Source organism: Rattus norvegicus, chromosome 13 (assembly GCF_036323735.1).
Source record: "Rattus norvegicus strain BN/NHsdMcwi chromosome 13, GRCr8, whole genome shotgun sequence".
Taxonomy (NCBI): Eukaryota; Metazoa; Chordata; class Mammalia; order Rodentia; family Muridae; genus Rattus; species Rattus norvegicus.
The window spans coordinates 15,823,028-15,836,163 of record NC_086031.1 but is presented as its reverse complement, the minus strand read 5'-3'; the positions used below and the strand labels follow the sequence as shown (position 1 = coordinate 15,836,163).

The following is a 13,136-nucleotide window of genomic DNA, read 5'->3' as shown; positions in this document are numbered from 1 at the left end:
CATAGACTCGTTGTTTTTGATAGCTGAGTAATATTCCATTGTGTAGATGTACCACATTTTCTGTATCCATTCCTCTGTTGAAGGGCATCTCGGTTCTTTCCATTTTCTGGCTATTATAAATAAGGCTGCGATGAACATAGTGGAGCACGTGTCTCTTTTATATGTTGGGGCATCTTTTGGGTATATGCCCAAGAGAGGTATAGCTGGATCCTCAGGCAGTTCAATGTCCAATTTTCTGAGGAACCTCCAGACTGATTTCCAGAATGGTTTTACCAGTCTGCAATAGGATGGAATGTTTTACGTGGGCACGCACGCGCGCGCGCGCGCGCGCGTGCGTGCGTGCGTGCGTGCGTGTGTGTGTGTGTGTGTGTGTGAAATCCATTTGGTTCATAACTTCTGTTAGTTTCTCTGTGTCTCAGTTTAGTTTCTATTTCCATGATCTGTCTATTTATGAGAGTGGGATGTGGAAATCCCCCACTATTATTCTGTGAGGTGCAATCTGTGCTTTGAGCTTCTGTAAGGTTTTATTATTTTAATTTTTATTATATATTTATTCACTTGCACTTCAAAGATTATTCCCCTTCCCGGTTTCCTGTCCATAAGTCCCCCTTTCCCTCTCGTCCCCCACTCCCCCACATGGGTATTTCCCCTATAGATATCCCCCTTATTTTCCTCCCCCATATTTCCCTGCACTGGGGGTCCAACCTTGGCAAGACCTATGTATAGTATTTCTGTAGTGGTTTAGTCCCTGGAAGCTCTAGTTGGTTGGCATTGTTGTTTTTATAGGGTTGCAAGCTCCTTCAACTCTTTTATTACTTCCTCGATCCCCCAAAGGGGTCGTATTCTCAGTCTGGTGGTTTGTTGCTAGCATTAACCTCTGTATTGTTCATGCTCTGGATGTGTCTCTCAGGAGAGATCTATATCCAGTCCTTTTCCACATGTATTTTTTAGCTTCATCAATCTTATCTAGTTTTTGGTGGTTGAATTTATATATGGGTCATATGTGTGTCAGGTTTAAATGGCCATTCCTTGAGTCTCTGCTCTAAACTTTGTTCCCATATCCCCTCCTATGAATATTTTCCCCCTTTAAAGAAGGAGTGGGATCATGTGCATTTTGGTTTTCCTTCTCCTTGAGCTTCCTGTGGTCTGTAATTTGAGCTTTTTGGCTAATATCCGCTTAACAAAGAGTGCAAACCAAGTGTGTTTTTCTGATTGAGTATACTCACTCAGGATATTTTCTAGATCATTACATTTGCCTATGAATTTAATGAAATCACTGTTTTTGATACCTGAGTAGTGCTCCATTGTGTAGATGTACCACATTTTTTTAATTCATTCCTCTGTTTAAGGGCATCTGGGCTCTTTCCAGCTTCTGGCTATTATAAATAAGGCAGCTATGAACATAGTGTAGCATGTGTCTTTGTTATATGTTGGGCCATCTTTTGGGTATATGCCTAAGAGAGGTATAGCTGAGACCTCAGGTTGTTCAATATCCAATTTTCTGCGGAACCCTAGACTGATTTCCAGAGTTGTTGTACCAGTTTGCAATCCCACCAAAAATGGAGGAGTGTTCCTCTTTCTCCGCATTCTCACCAGCATCTGCTGTCAAATGAGTTTTTTATCTTAGTCATTCTGACTGGTGTGAGGTAAGGTTTCTTTTATGAATGTATGCTCTATTGCATTTGGAGCAAGTGTATTCAAGATTGAGAGTTCATTTTCGTGGATTTTGGTTTATGAAAAGATAAATATTCTTACTTATCTTTTTTGATAACTATCTGTTGAAAGTTGATTTTATTCAATATTACAATGGCTATTCCAGCTTGTTTCTTGGGAACATTTTGTTGAAAAAATGTTTTCCAGCCTTTTGCTCTGAGGTAGTCTGTCTTTGCCTCTAAAGTTTGTTTCCCGTATGCAGTCATAAGCTGTGTGCTCATCATGTATCTAGACTGTTAGTTTATGTCTTCTTATTGGGTAATTGAATTCATTGATATTAAGAGATATTAAGGAATAGTGATTATTGTTTTCTGTTATTTTTGTCATTAGATGCAGAATTATGTTTGTGTGGTTATATTCATTTTCTAGTTAAAATTAGATTAGTCTCTTCCTTTTACTAGGGTGTAGTTTCCCTCCTTGTGTTGGATCTTTTCATCTATTGTCCTTTGTAGGTCTGGATTTGTAGAAAGATATTGTGTAAATTTGTTTTTCTCATGGAATATATTAGATTCTCCATCTATGGTAATTGAGAATTTTGCTGGATATAGTAGCCTAGACTTGTATTTGCATTCTTTTAGGGTCTGTATGACATCTGCCCAGGAACTTCTGCCTTTCATACACTCAGGTGAGAAGTCTTGTTTAATTCTTATCCGTCTGCCTTTCTGTGTTACTTGGCTTTTTCCCTTACTGCTTCTCATATTCTTTCTTTGATTTCTGTGTATGATGTTTTGACTACTATGTTCTGGTTCAATCTATGTGGAGTTCTGTAGGCTTCTCATATGTTTATGGATGTTTCTTTCTTTAGGTTAGGGAAGTTTTCTTCTATAATTTCATTGAAGATATTTACTGGCCTTTTACATTACAAATCTTTGCTCTCTTCTGTACCTATTATCCTTAGATTTGATTTTCTCATTGTGACCTGGATTTCCTGGATGTTTTGGGTTAGGAGCTTTTGGCATTTTACATTTTCTTTCATGGTTCTGTCTAGGTTTTCTATGGTATCTTGTTTCCCTGAGATACTCTCTTCTATCTCTTGTATTCTGTTGGTGATGCATGTGTCTATGACTCAGGATTTCTTTCCTAGGTGTCCTATCTCCAGGGTTGATACCCTTTGTGACTTCTTTATTATTTCTATTTCCATTTTTAAATCTTCGATGGTGTTGTTCAATTCTTTTACCTGTCCGTCTTCTCTGCATTCTTTAAGGAATTTTTCTGTTTCTTCTTTAAAGGCTTCTACTTGGTTACCTGTGCTTCCCTGTATTTCTTTAAAGGAATTATTTATGTCCTTCTTAAAGTCTCTATCATCATGAGATGTGATTTTAAATCCAAATCTTGCTTTTCCAGTGTGTGTGGATATCCAATATTTGCTTTGGTGGGAGAACTAGTTCTAATGGTGTCAGGTAGTCTTGGTTTCTGTTGCTTAAGTTCTTGCACTGACCTCTAGATATCAGGTTGTCTCTGGTATTAGGTTTTCTTGCTGTCTCTGACAGTAGATTGAACTTCCTGTAAGCCTTCCTGTCAGCACTCCTTGTAGACCTCTTTTCTTTCAGTGGGATCTGGTTATAGAGAACTATGGAACAAGTTCAGCTCTGGGCACAGGCAGAAACCAGAAGCTGGTGTTCTTTTAAATGTGAAGATAAATAGGGAAACAATAAGCAACACATATCACAGATAAGTCTATGTGAATCCTAAGAAATGTGTCAAGAGATTTCCATACGTTGTGTTATTCAATTCTCACTGCAAACTTTCAGGGTAGAAACTGTTGTGATTTATATCTTATATTTGGGAAGAGTAGAATTTGAGAAGTTGGATATCTTCCTCCTGGATGCTGAGTTAATGTGTAGAGGGAGGAGGGACTCAGATCTTCTATCTTGCTGGCCACAGGGGTTTGATTAATAATCAATACTTGTTGCTTTACTAATAGTGGTCCTCTTCAGATGTCTTATTCTAGGGCTGGAGAAATAGGTAAGTGGTTAAACACTAGCTAAGGGGACCTGGATTTGATGAATAGCATCCACTTCAAGCCATTCATAAGTAGTTGTAACTCCAGCAACAGGTGATATACTGTGAGGATAACTGTACTTAAATACATATAACCTCACATAAACAAACATACATAAATATAATTACATCTTAAAACAGATTTCTCTGGGCTCTGTTATCACATCTCCTCCTCATACCTAGTACAGTGGTCATAGTTCTTTTCTAGCTAGCCTCTGAAGTACTCTGTCTGCAATGTAGTTAATAAAGTCTGAAAACCCCTTGATCTTACAAATGTAAAATACTCGTGAGCCCATGTGCTCCTGGATTCTTTCTGCTTCTGACTACCAAAGTACTCTCTCTTATCTTTCTTATAAATTAAAGTTGGCACCTGGTTCCATTTCCTTCTCTTGCTTTCCCTGCTGTTTTGGAAGCCATGCTGAATAAACAATAAAAATGATTTTTGTGATGGCTTCAGGTTGCTGAAATATTGCTATCACCAATAAAATCAGGTTATAGCACTCAATCCTGGAGCACTAAAACCTAGATTTTTAGTAGTGTAAACTGCACTGCTTACAACTGGAATTTTCCAAAATTTGAATGCAATTTATTTTCTAGGTAGTCTTCCTTGTCATCATTGTCTCTGTGGTTAATGCTTTTTACGAATAGTGTGTGTGTGTGTGTGTGTGTGTGTGTGTGTGTGTGTGTGTTCTATAAGCAAGAGTGAGAAGTACTAATATAAAATATTGAAGTTCTAAGCAATGTAATGTCAAAAAACTCATAGAATAATACTTTGAGTTCTTAATTCAATTTTTGACCATGTACAGGTTTATACATATGTATATGTGTGACTATATACATGTGAAGTCAGAGATCAGTCTAGTTTACCATCCCTAAGAATGTTCTTTACCTTGTTTTTTGAGACAGATTCTCCCATTAGCCTGAAATCCACTGATTTACATTTTTCATCTGACCAGTAAGCCTCACAGTTCTTAGGGGCTCCGCTTCCCCTGAACTGGGACATAAGCATATCTGAACATTCTTAGGCTTTTTCCCAAGGATTCTGGGAATAACATTCAGGTCAGAAAGAAATACTTTACTCTCTGAGCCAAATTCACATTTCCTGTTCTCTTCTGTTTGTTTGTTTGTTTTTAAGTCTAATTATATGCTTAACTTTTCATACATTTAAATGCCACAGTTTGTGGAAGACCTAACAGCTATTTTTGAAGTTGTATGGTATAGTATAATATGCAATTAGGGATTTTAATCTTGGATTGTCACACTATACACTTCTCTCCCTTAATTTCCATATATATTGCTGGACTTTCCTACTTTCTAAACACTGAGGGCAAGTGAGCTCATTATTTTGTTCATTCTTGCCTTAATTTTTAGAATGCATCCACATCGAAAAAAGATATGTAGAAATTAAACAGAGTACTATGCTTACAAGATTTTGTAATTACAGCCCCAAAAGCATAGTGGACATTAGTAAAAATGACTACTACTTTATGGACTTTATGGACTAAGCAATAAGTAGTCTTATTCTTTCTTGTTATGCTGCACAACAATAGCACCCCTGGTCCATCTCTATCAGTCACAAGTTAATGAACATGAAAAATAGACACTCTCTAATCTAGTGTACTGTGTTAATGGTGAGATTGTGGCAGATTAGTAGTATTTAAATGCATTTAGTATTTAAATGCATTTTCTTCCTTAAGATGCTTGCAAGTGTCCATGAGTTTCCTTAGGCCTCAGATTCAGGTACATCCCTATATAGAGACTAATGATTTTCTGAAGTTACACTGTTTAGGCCTGAGAAAAGGATAGATAAGAGGTGTGTTTTCATGGACAAATTGAAAGCTCAGCTCTGAAGATTATTTAATGAGCAAAGTATTTGATTTGCAAGAATGAAATATTAGATTTGATCCTCAGAAGTCATGTTTTAAAAAAAGCATATATTGGTGGTACACAAGTATAAATCCAGTGCTGGAGAGATAATTATAGGGGGTTCATATGACTTGCTGACCATATAACCTAGCATACATTCAAGGCAATGGATGAGCATGTCTTAAAAGATGGATGATCAAAATGTGAATGCTTCACTCCTTCTTTAAAAGGGGAACAAAAATACCCTTGGCAGGGAATAGAGAGGCAAAGATTAAAACAGAGACAGAAGGAACACCCATTCAGAGCCTGCCCCACATGTGACCCATACATATACAGTCACCCAATTAGACAAGATGGATGAAGCAAAGAAGTGCAGGCAGACAGGAGCCGGATGTAGATCTCTCCTGAGAGACACAGCAAGAATACAGCAAATACAGAGGTGAATGCCAGCAGCAAAGCACTGAACTGAGAAAGGACCCCCGTTGAAGGAATCAGAGAAAGAACTGGAAGAGCTTGAAGGGGCTTGAGACCCCATATGAACAACAATGCCAAGCAACCAGACCTTCCAGGGACTAAGCCACTACCTAAAGACTATACATGGACTGACCCTGGACTCTGACCTCATAGGTAGCATTGAATATCCTAGTAAGATCACCAGTGTAAGGGGAAGCCCTGGGTCTTGCTAAGACTGAGCCCCAGTGAACGTGATTGTTGGGGGGAGGGTGGTAATTGGGGGAGGATGGGGAGGGGAACACCCATAAAGAAGGGGAGGGAGAGGGGCTAGGGGGTTGTTGGCCCGGAAACTGGGAAAGGGAATAACACTTGAAATGTAAATAAGAAATACTCAAGTTAAAAAAAATAAAAAGAATAAAGAAGGTCATTTGTGTTGTTTGTACATTTAGAAATGTATACTTCCTGTTTTCTGGTCTCCTTGCCTGGTGCCATGGCCCATCACGACCTACCTCAGAGATCATGCTGCTGATATATTGCTGACAATGCCTTTCTGTCGACTGCTGCCCAGTCTTCCAGTTGGCCCTGCAAAGCCATTCAGTGCTGTCCCTCCTGCGAATGCCCCCAGTTATTGCTATTGTTCCACTGAATGCAGTAACTGCTAACTGCCAATAACTGCCCTGACTCAACCAGCTCCCTTTAGACCCATTAAAGGAAAACATTCAAGACTTTTTTTTATTTAAAGCTGACTAAATAACTCAAAGGATCAGTGAAGAATATTTTGCCCCATTCCCCTTAGACTCTGCAGTTGCCTGTCAAGACGACAAGCCATCGTTGCCCCAAGAAATGTACATGTCTGCAACTTCCCTTCTCTTTAACTGACCCAAATCCTCTCATTTTTCCTCCTCCTGTCCTGCTCATAAATTGCTCTGTTTTACCCAGGAATTAGCTTCTACACTCTTTATTTAGCCAATCAACAATTAGGGAAACTTCTTCTACAACTGGCATTGAGGAATAACACTTGAGTTTGCCCTCTGCCATAATACACATCACAAGTATTTGTGTATCTACACACATGAAATCACACACACACACACACACACACACACACACACACACACACACAAACACAATCCCATATACACACAGATTAGAGAGAGAAAGAGAGAGAGAGAGAGAGAGAGAGAGAGAGAGAGAGGAGAAAGAAATACTGAAGGATATAAGTAAATTAATTTGAGGAAATTAAGTGGTATAACAATTAGGGAAAAGGGGAGACTTAGTGAGATACTTAATATTTCATAACTATGGGCTTCCGCAAAAGAGAGAATCTGGAACTACTTGAAAGTAGATAAGTGAATTTGGTTTTGTCATAGAATATCTTGGTTTCTCCATCTATGTTAATTAAGAGTTTTGCAGGATATAGTAACCTGGGATGGCATTTGTGTTCTCTTAGGGTCTGTATGACATCTGTCCAGAATCTTCTGGTTTCATAGTCTCTGGTGAGAAGTCTGGTGTGATTCTGATAGGTCTGCCTTTATATTTTACTTGACCTTTTCCCCTTACTGCTTTTAATATTCTTTCTTTATCTTGTGCATTTGGTGTTTTGACTATTATGTGACGGGAGGATTTTCTTTTCTGGTCCAATCTATTTGGAGTTCTGTAGGCTTCTTGTATGCTTATGGGAGCTCCTTCTTTAGGTTAGGGAAGTTTTCTTCTATGATTTTGTTGAAGATATTTATTGGTCCTTTGAGCTGGGAGTCTTCACTCTCTTCTATACCTATTATCCTTAGGTTTGATCTTCTCATTGAGTCCTGGATTTCCTGTATGTTTTGGACCAGTAGCTTTTTCTGTTTTACATTTCCTTTGACCATTGTGTCGATGATTTCTATGGAATCATTTTTCCCTGTGTTTCACATGTGCCAAACCAATCACCATTGCACCACATCAGATGTTGGATGGAGTTACCTCAGACATTCTGATCTCATGTTTACCTGACAAAAACATTTGAAAAGCTTTAAGTACATCTGCAGAAAGGATCATCCAGCAAGACTCAATGGACACTGTAGAGTTGTGAGGAACAACAAAACAGTATTCTATTTCTACAATGGTCTTTGACTAGTTCATTTCAAAAGAGTAGATCAGCAAGACAATGGAGACTTGCAGTTTTGATTAAATCTGTACAAAGACAGAGACAGGATATTTCCAACAGTAATTAGGGGTCACTTTTTATTTCTTGACTTCTGTATAAGACTGTTAAGTAAATTATCTAAAATTTCAAGTAAATTCTAAAAATCAGATTTATCCTTTAAAATACTGTCATGATAGGTGTGTTCAATAGGAACAATGTCCTGAAGTGGTTGATTTTTAGCCTTCATATGCACAAATTTATACATGTACATGCAAACTTTTGTGTTGTGTGTGCACTTAAATGTTTCCAGAGGTCACTATCTGGACTGGGTGTTTCTAGGTCCTTGGTAGCCTAAACAGGGAGTCTGAAATATACACACAGACTATAGTATAGCAAGGAAATTGTTTTCACAAATGAAAGTAAATATCCTATGTGCTACAAGCAAGCAAAAGGGTTGTTGACTTTTAGAATTCAATGACTTAGTTGACTGTCTGCAACTTTCCTTTGTGTCTTGGAGAAGGAGGAAACACAGTTTAGATATATCCCCTGGTATTAATGCTAAATTTATAAATCTGTTGTGTTTCTGACAGGAATTTCTCTTTCAAGGGTCAGATTTTTTCCTAAACGTGTTTGTATCACAAATACTGCAGGAAATATTCCAATCCATAAGATAGCCTTTGCTAACATCTTCCCACAAATCTTACTTCTGAGGCAGTTTTCACCACCACCTACAACTTACAAGATTCTCTTTCGAATTCTCTCTCTGCATTTGTCTATGTCTCTTTCTGTATCTCTCACTCTGTCTTTTTCTGTGTTTCTGTTTTGGTGTCTTTCCATAGCTATGCTATAGTGTGGGCACAGTGACTTGTGCTCGTCAGCCTTTGGTATTTTATTTTTCAACATAATGGCCCTACCTTATTTCTTGAAACATGGTCCCTTCCTAAACCTAGAACTCTTCACTGGCTTGCTAGTGAATCCTCCAGTGACCTCTTATCACCCACCAACATGCTAAGCTTCTAACCTGAGGTGCTAGGTATAGAAACTCGTATCTCTATGCTTTGAGTAATTTCCATAGTCTCATATAACTTTTTATTTAATTGATATTTTTGAAACATATGCTCATTAAATTTTCCAATCTAATTGTGAGATACTGGTCTCAACTGATCCTTCTACAGTCTTCCGAGGAGATGGGATTGTGGTTGTGACTTCATATGACTGACTGCATTTTATTGAAATGCAACTGTCCCTAAGCTTGTGAATGAGATTTTGGAACTACTGAAATGATTAGTTTTTGTTAGTAAGCAGAATTTTGTTGGGGATTCCCAGGACTTTAGGCATTCAAGTTTTATTGTATAGGTTATATTTGTAAATCCTATTTGGACAACTGCAGTCAGGAAACAGACTAAGAAATGGAGATAGATTGAAAACAAGACTCAATTTGATTACAAGATCTCATGGCCAACATTCTCAGGAAGTTAAAAAGGTACAAAATTCGGGAGAATATAGGTCTCCATTTGTTTTTAAAGAAGAGGAAGGAGAAAACTGAATCAAAACAGGTGGCCAAAGTGCTGGGACAGCGAAGTGCTAAATCAAGTAGCCCAATCAGAAGGAAGGACACTGTGTAGAAGGAAAGGCCTGTGCTTGTCTGAAAAGAGTAAAACAGTAGAGGCTGTTCTTGGATGGAAAGGCCAAAAGGAAGAAGACATAGCATATAGAATCTCATGGGCCTATTAAGCAAGTATGCATTGTCCAAATAGTGAAATGAATTATGCTTAAACAATGGTGTATATCAGAGTTAATTTTGGCAATGAGAAATCATCAGTGCCTGTATCTATATGATGTATGCCCCCACATTTAATATCAATATTTCTACATTTTTGTTACGCTTTATATTTATTTATAATATTATAATATAACACTGTATAATGTGTAATAGTATAATATGTAATATTTTGATATGTAATATAACAGTATAATTAATTTGTACTTATTTCTATATCTGTATTAATTTATTTGAGTGTTTAATCAAATAAAATCATGTGAAGTTTTTCTTTTTGTATCTTTTGTTTTAGTTTAACAGATTCTGCTCCAGATTCTCTTAAATTATAGAAAATAGAAAAAATCTACTCTTTAGAATTGAGCAACAAACATACAAAGCATACAAAAATAGGTTGTAGATTCTACAGAGATAAGATTAGACAGATTGCCACCTTCTACTCAAGAAAAGCTTGATTAGGAGAGTTATTTTAGTCATCTCATTAAAGTCACCTCGCAGAGTCTTGAGAGAAGAGGGAAAAAATACACACACACACACACACACACACACACACACACACACACACACAGAGAGAGAGAGAGAGAGAGAGAGAGAGAGAGAGAGAGAAGAGAGAGAGACAGAGAGACAGAGAGAGTCGTTCAGTTCTTGAACAGATTTTCTAACTTATATAGGTTGAAGGTCAAACTAAGAAGTCCACAGATATTTTTGTAGGCTAACTTGGAGTCATGAAATAATGTAATCTCTAGATAAAATGGAAAAGCTATAATTTGGTATAGTTTTGGGATTGGACATGTGGGCAAATTATCTACAAGGAGTACAAGAGGCTACAAGAGCACAATTCTCTGTAGCTATGCCTTGAGAAAAAGAGAGAATGCAGATTAGTATTGCCTATTTTTGGAAAAGAGACAATGGAGTTTGTTAAATTGGTTTACTTAAAAAGTTCAACGTTTTTCCCACATTGGATAGGCCAAGAATTCAGTACTTGTTCAATCTACAAAGCAGGATGTCCCCGAAGTCCTAATTTGGCATCAAAATCCTAGAAGATTCCTGGAGAGTTAATTACCTGTCTATATTAGAATCTTAGAGAAGTAATTTCTAATGTGAGTGAAGGAATGCTGCAGCAATGCGATAGATAAACTTGCCAAAGAGAGTGAGGGCAGGCAGTTAAAAAAGGAAATTTTTCTTCTGCTGTGTCCTCTTATCTGAATGTTCAAACAGTGGGTATTAATCATATTTTGGGTTGGTTTTCCTGTTTCATATAATCTGATCAAGAAAGTCTTTTATAGCAGTGTCTAGTGGCTTCCATTTTAATTGATTTCAGTCAGGTTGACAATTAGCCACCACAATTTATATACCCAGAAGATGAATAATTTGGGTCATCAACTAGTTCTATAATTAATTTATTTAGAGGCATTTGTTTTCTCTCATATCAGTACCAATCTATATATCCATACAGGGAACCACGAGTTTGTCAGAGTTTCTTATATTATGAATGTTGCAGTCTTCCTCTCCCTTTCCAATCCTATGTGTGTGAGTGTGTGTGTGTGTGTGTGTGTGTGTGTGTGTGTGTGTGTGTGTTTCTGTATTGAATCTTGGGGAAGAGTATCTGGTTTCCTAATCTTTCACTTTCTATCCTTTCCTCTTAAGACAGAGTCATTCTTTAAAACTAGCTAGGCTCTAGGCCATCAAGTCCCTCCATAGCACTGGGGTTATTGGTAGACGATCATGGCTATGGACAGTTTATAAACACATGTGTCAGCACACCCAACATTTCCCTACATTCTGGAGATTTCCTATTCTTGGGCTGCAAGCCACTTCAGATACTAATTTCATTTTAACTCCCATCCGAATGAACATTTTTTAGCACCACTCTTACATTTCCAAATCATTCAATCATCCCTTTTCTCAACACCTGTCAAACTCTGATTCTTCAGAGCTAATCAGAACCTCACAACCAAATGAATCCTAATTTGTTTTTAAATAGCTGTATTTGAGGGTGGTCTAATTGTCATAAGAATGATGCTTTGTGATAGCACTTTGATATGACCAATTATATAGAAGTCAAAATTTCTTTTCTCAGAAATAAGGGTTTTGGGGTCAGATCCTGAACATTGTGCACACAAAAAAGTCTTCTACCACAGAGCTACCCACATCACCTGGATGTAGTGAGATCTATGAAAGGCTTCTACTATAGAGCTTCTTGAAAAACTTCAGTATTTCCTTTTGATAGTAAGAGAATACCCAGGGAATCTCAGGCTTATATATAACATGTATTTGGGCACTTTCCAGACTGCTCTGACAATGAGGAACACATTTAAAGGTAGAAAAAGATTTATTTTAGCTCATAGTTTGAAGGCACAGGACATCATGACAGGAAAGTAATGAAGGCAGCTAGTCAAATAGTCATATAGTCAGGAAGGGAAGGAAAATGAATGCCTATTCTAGACTGCCTTTGTCTTTGTATACCATCCAGGACCAAATGACAGGAAATGGCCCCACCTTACCATAGAGGAGATTTTCCTACTTCGATTAACCAATTTGAGCAATCCCTTAGGTGTGCCTGAAGGCTTGCTAGGTGAATCCGGATCCTATAAATCAACAAACATTATTAGCCACCATATACTCTTGGCTTTCTGAGTACTCTACTAATAGAATTATTTGCTTAAGAAGAAATGACTATATCTTAGGTGTTTATTTAAGACTCTGAGTGAGAAGTGCACTCATTTTATGTGTATTATATGTCTGTGAATCTAAACATACCAATTCGGTGACTGCTGAGTACACCTGCTTTATTTGCGCCAAAGAGAAACTTCAGCAGAATTGTCAGACTGAAGAATTGCCTGTCAAGCAGTGTCTGTGTTTTCTATGTATTAATTTTCCACAGCTCTAGGAAAAGGAAATTTCCCTCATGGAAAAGCAGCTCTCAAGAAGTTGCAGTTAAATTTAAGATGCTTGCCAAAAATTGAAAAAGCATGAAGATCAATATAAGTGGGAAAATATCAAGCATGTGGGGGCATTGGGTTAGGATTGATTCTCCTTCTGTTCTTTTGGATTTGGGCATTCACTTTTCAGCTACTAGAACAAACTATTTGAAACCTATCTGAAATTTTGTACATGAACATTTGATATGCTTCTTTTAATACATGTACATGAACAGATGTTTACATTTTAATGATACATGCACCAGCTATTCTCCTGTTG

The 13,136-nt window shown here is 37.5% G+C and overlaps 1 long non-coding RNA gene across 2 annotated transcripts in view; it reads right to left on the bottom strand.

The window, feature by feature from the left end:
- The window catches only part of LOC103691604 (uncharacterized), a 67,454-nt gene extending 60,804 nt beyond the window's left edge, over positions 1 to 6,650 (bottom strand). For both annotated transcript variants that reach the window (XR_005492384.2, XR_005492385.1), the window contains exon 1: positions 6,543 to 6,650. This is a non-coding gene — a long non-coding RNA (uncharacterized LOC103691604). The remainder of the gene's footprint in view (positions 1 to 6,542) is intronic.
- Positions 6,651 to 13,136: the final 6,486 nt, after the last annotated feature.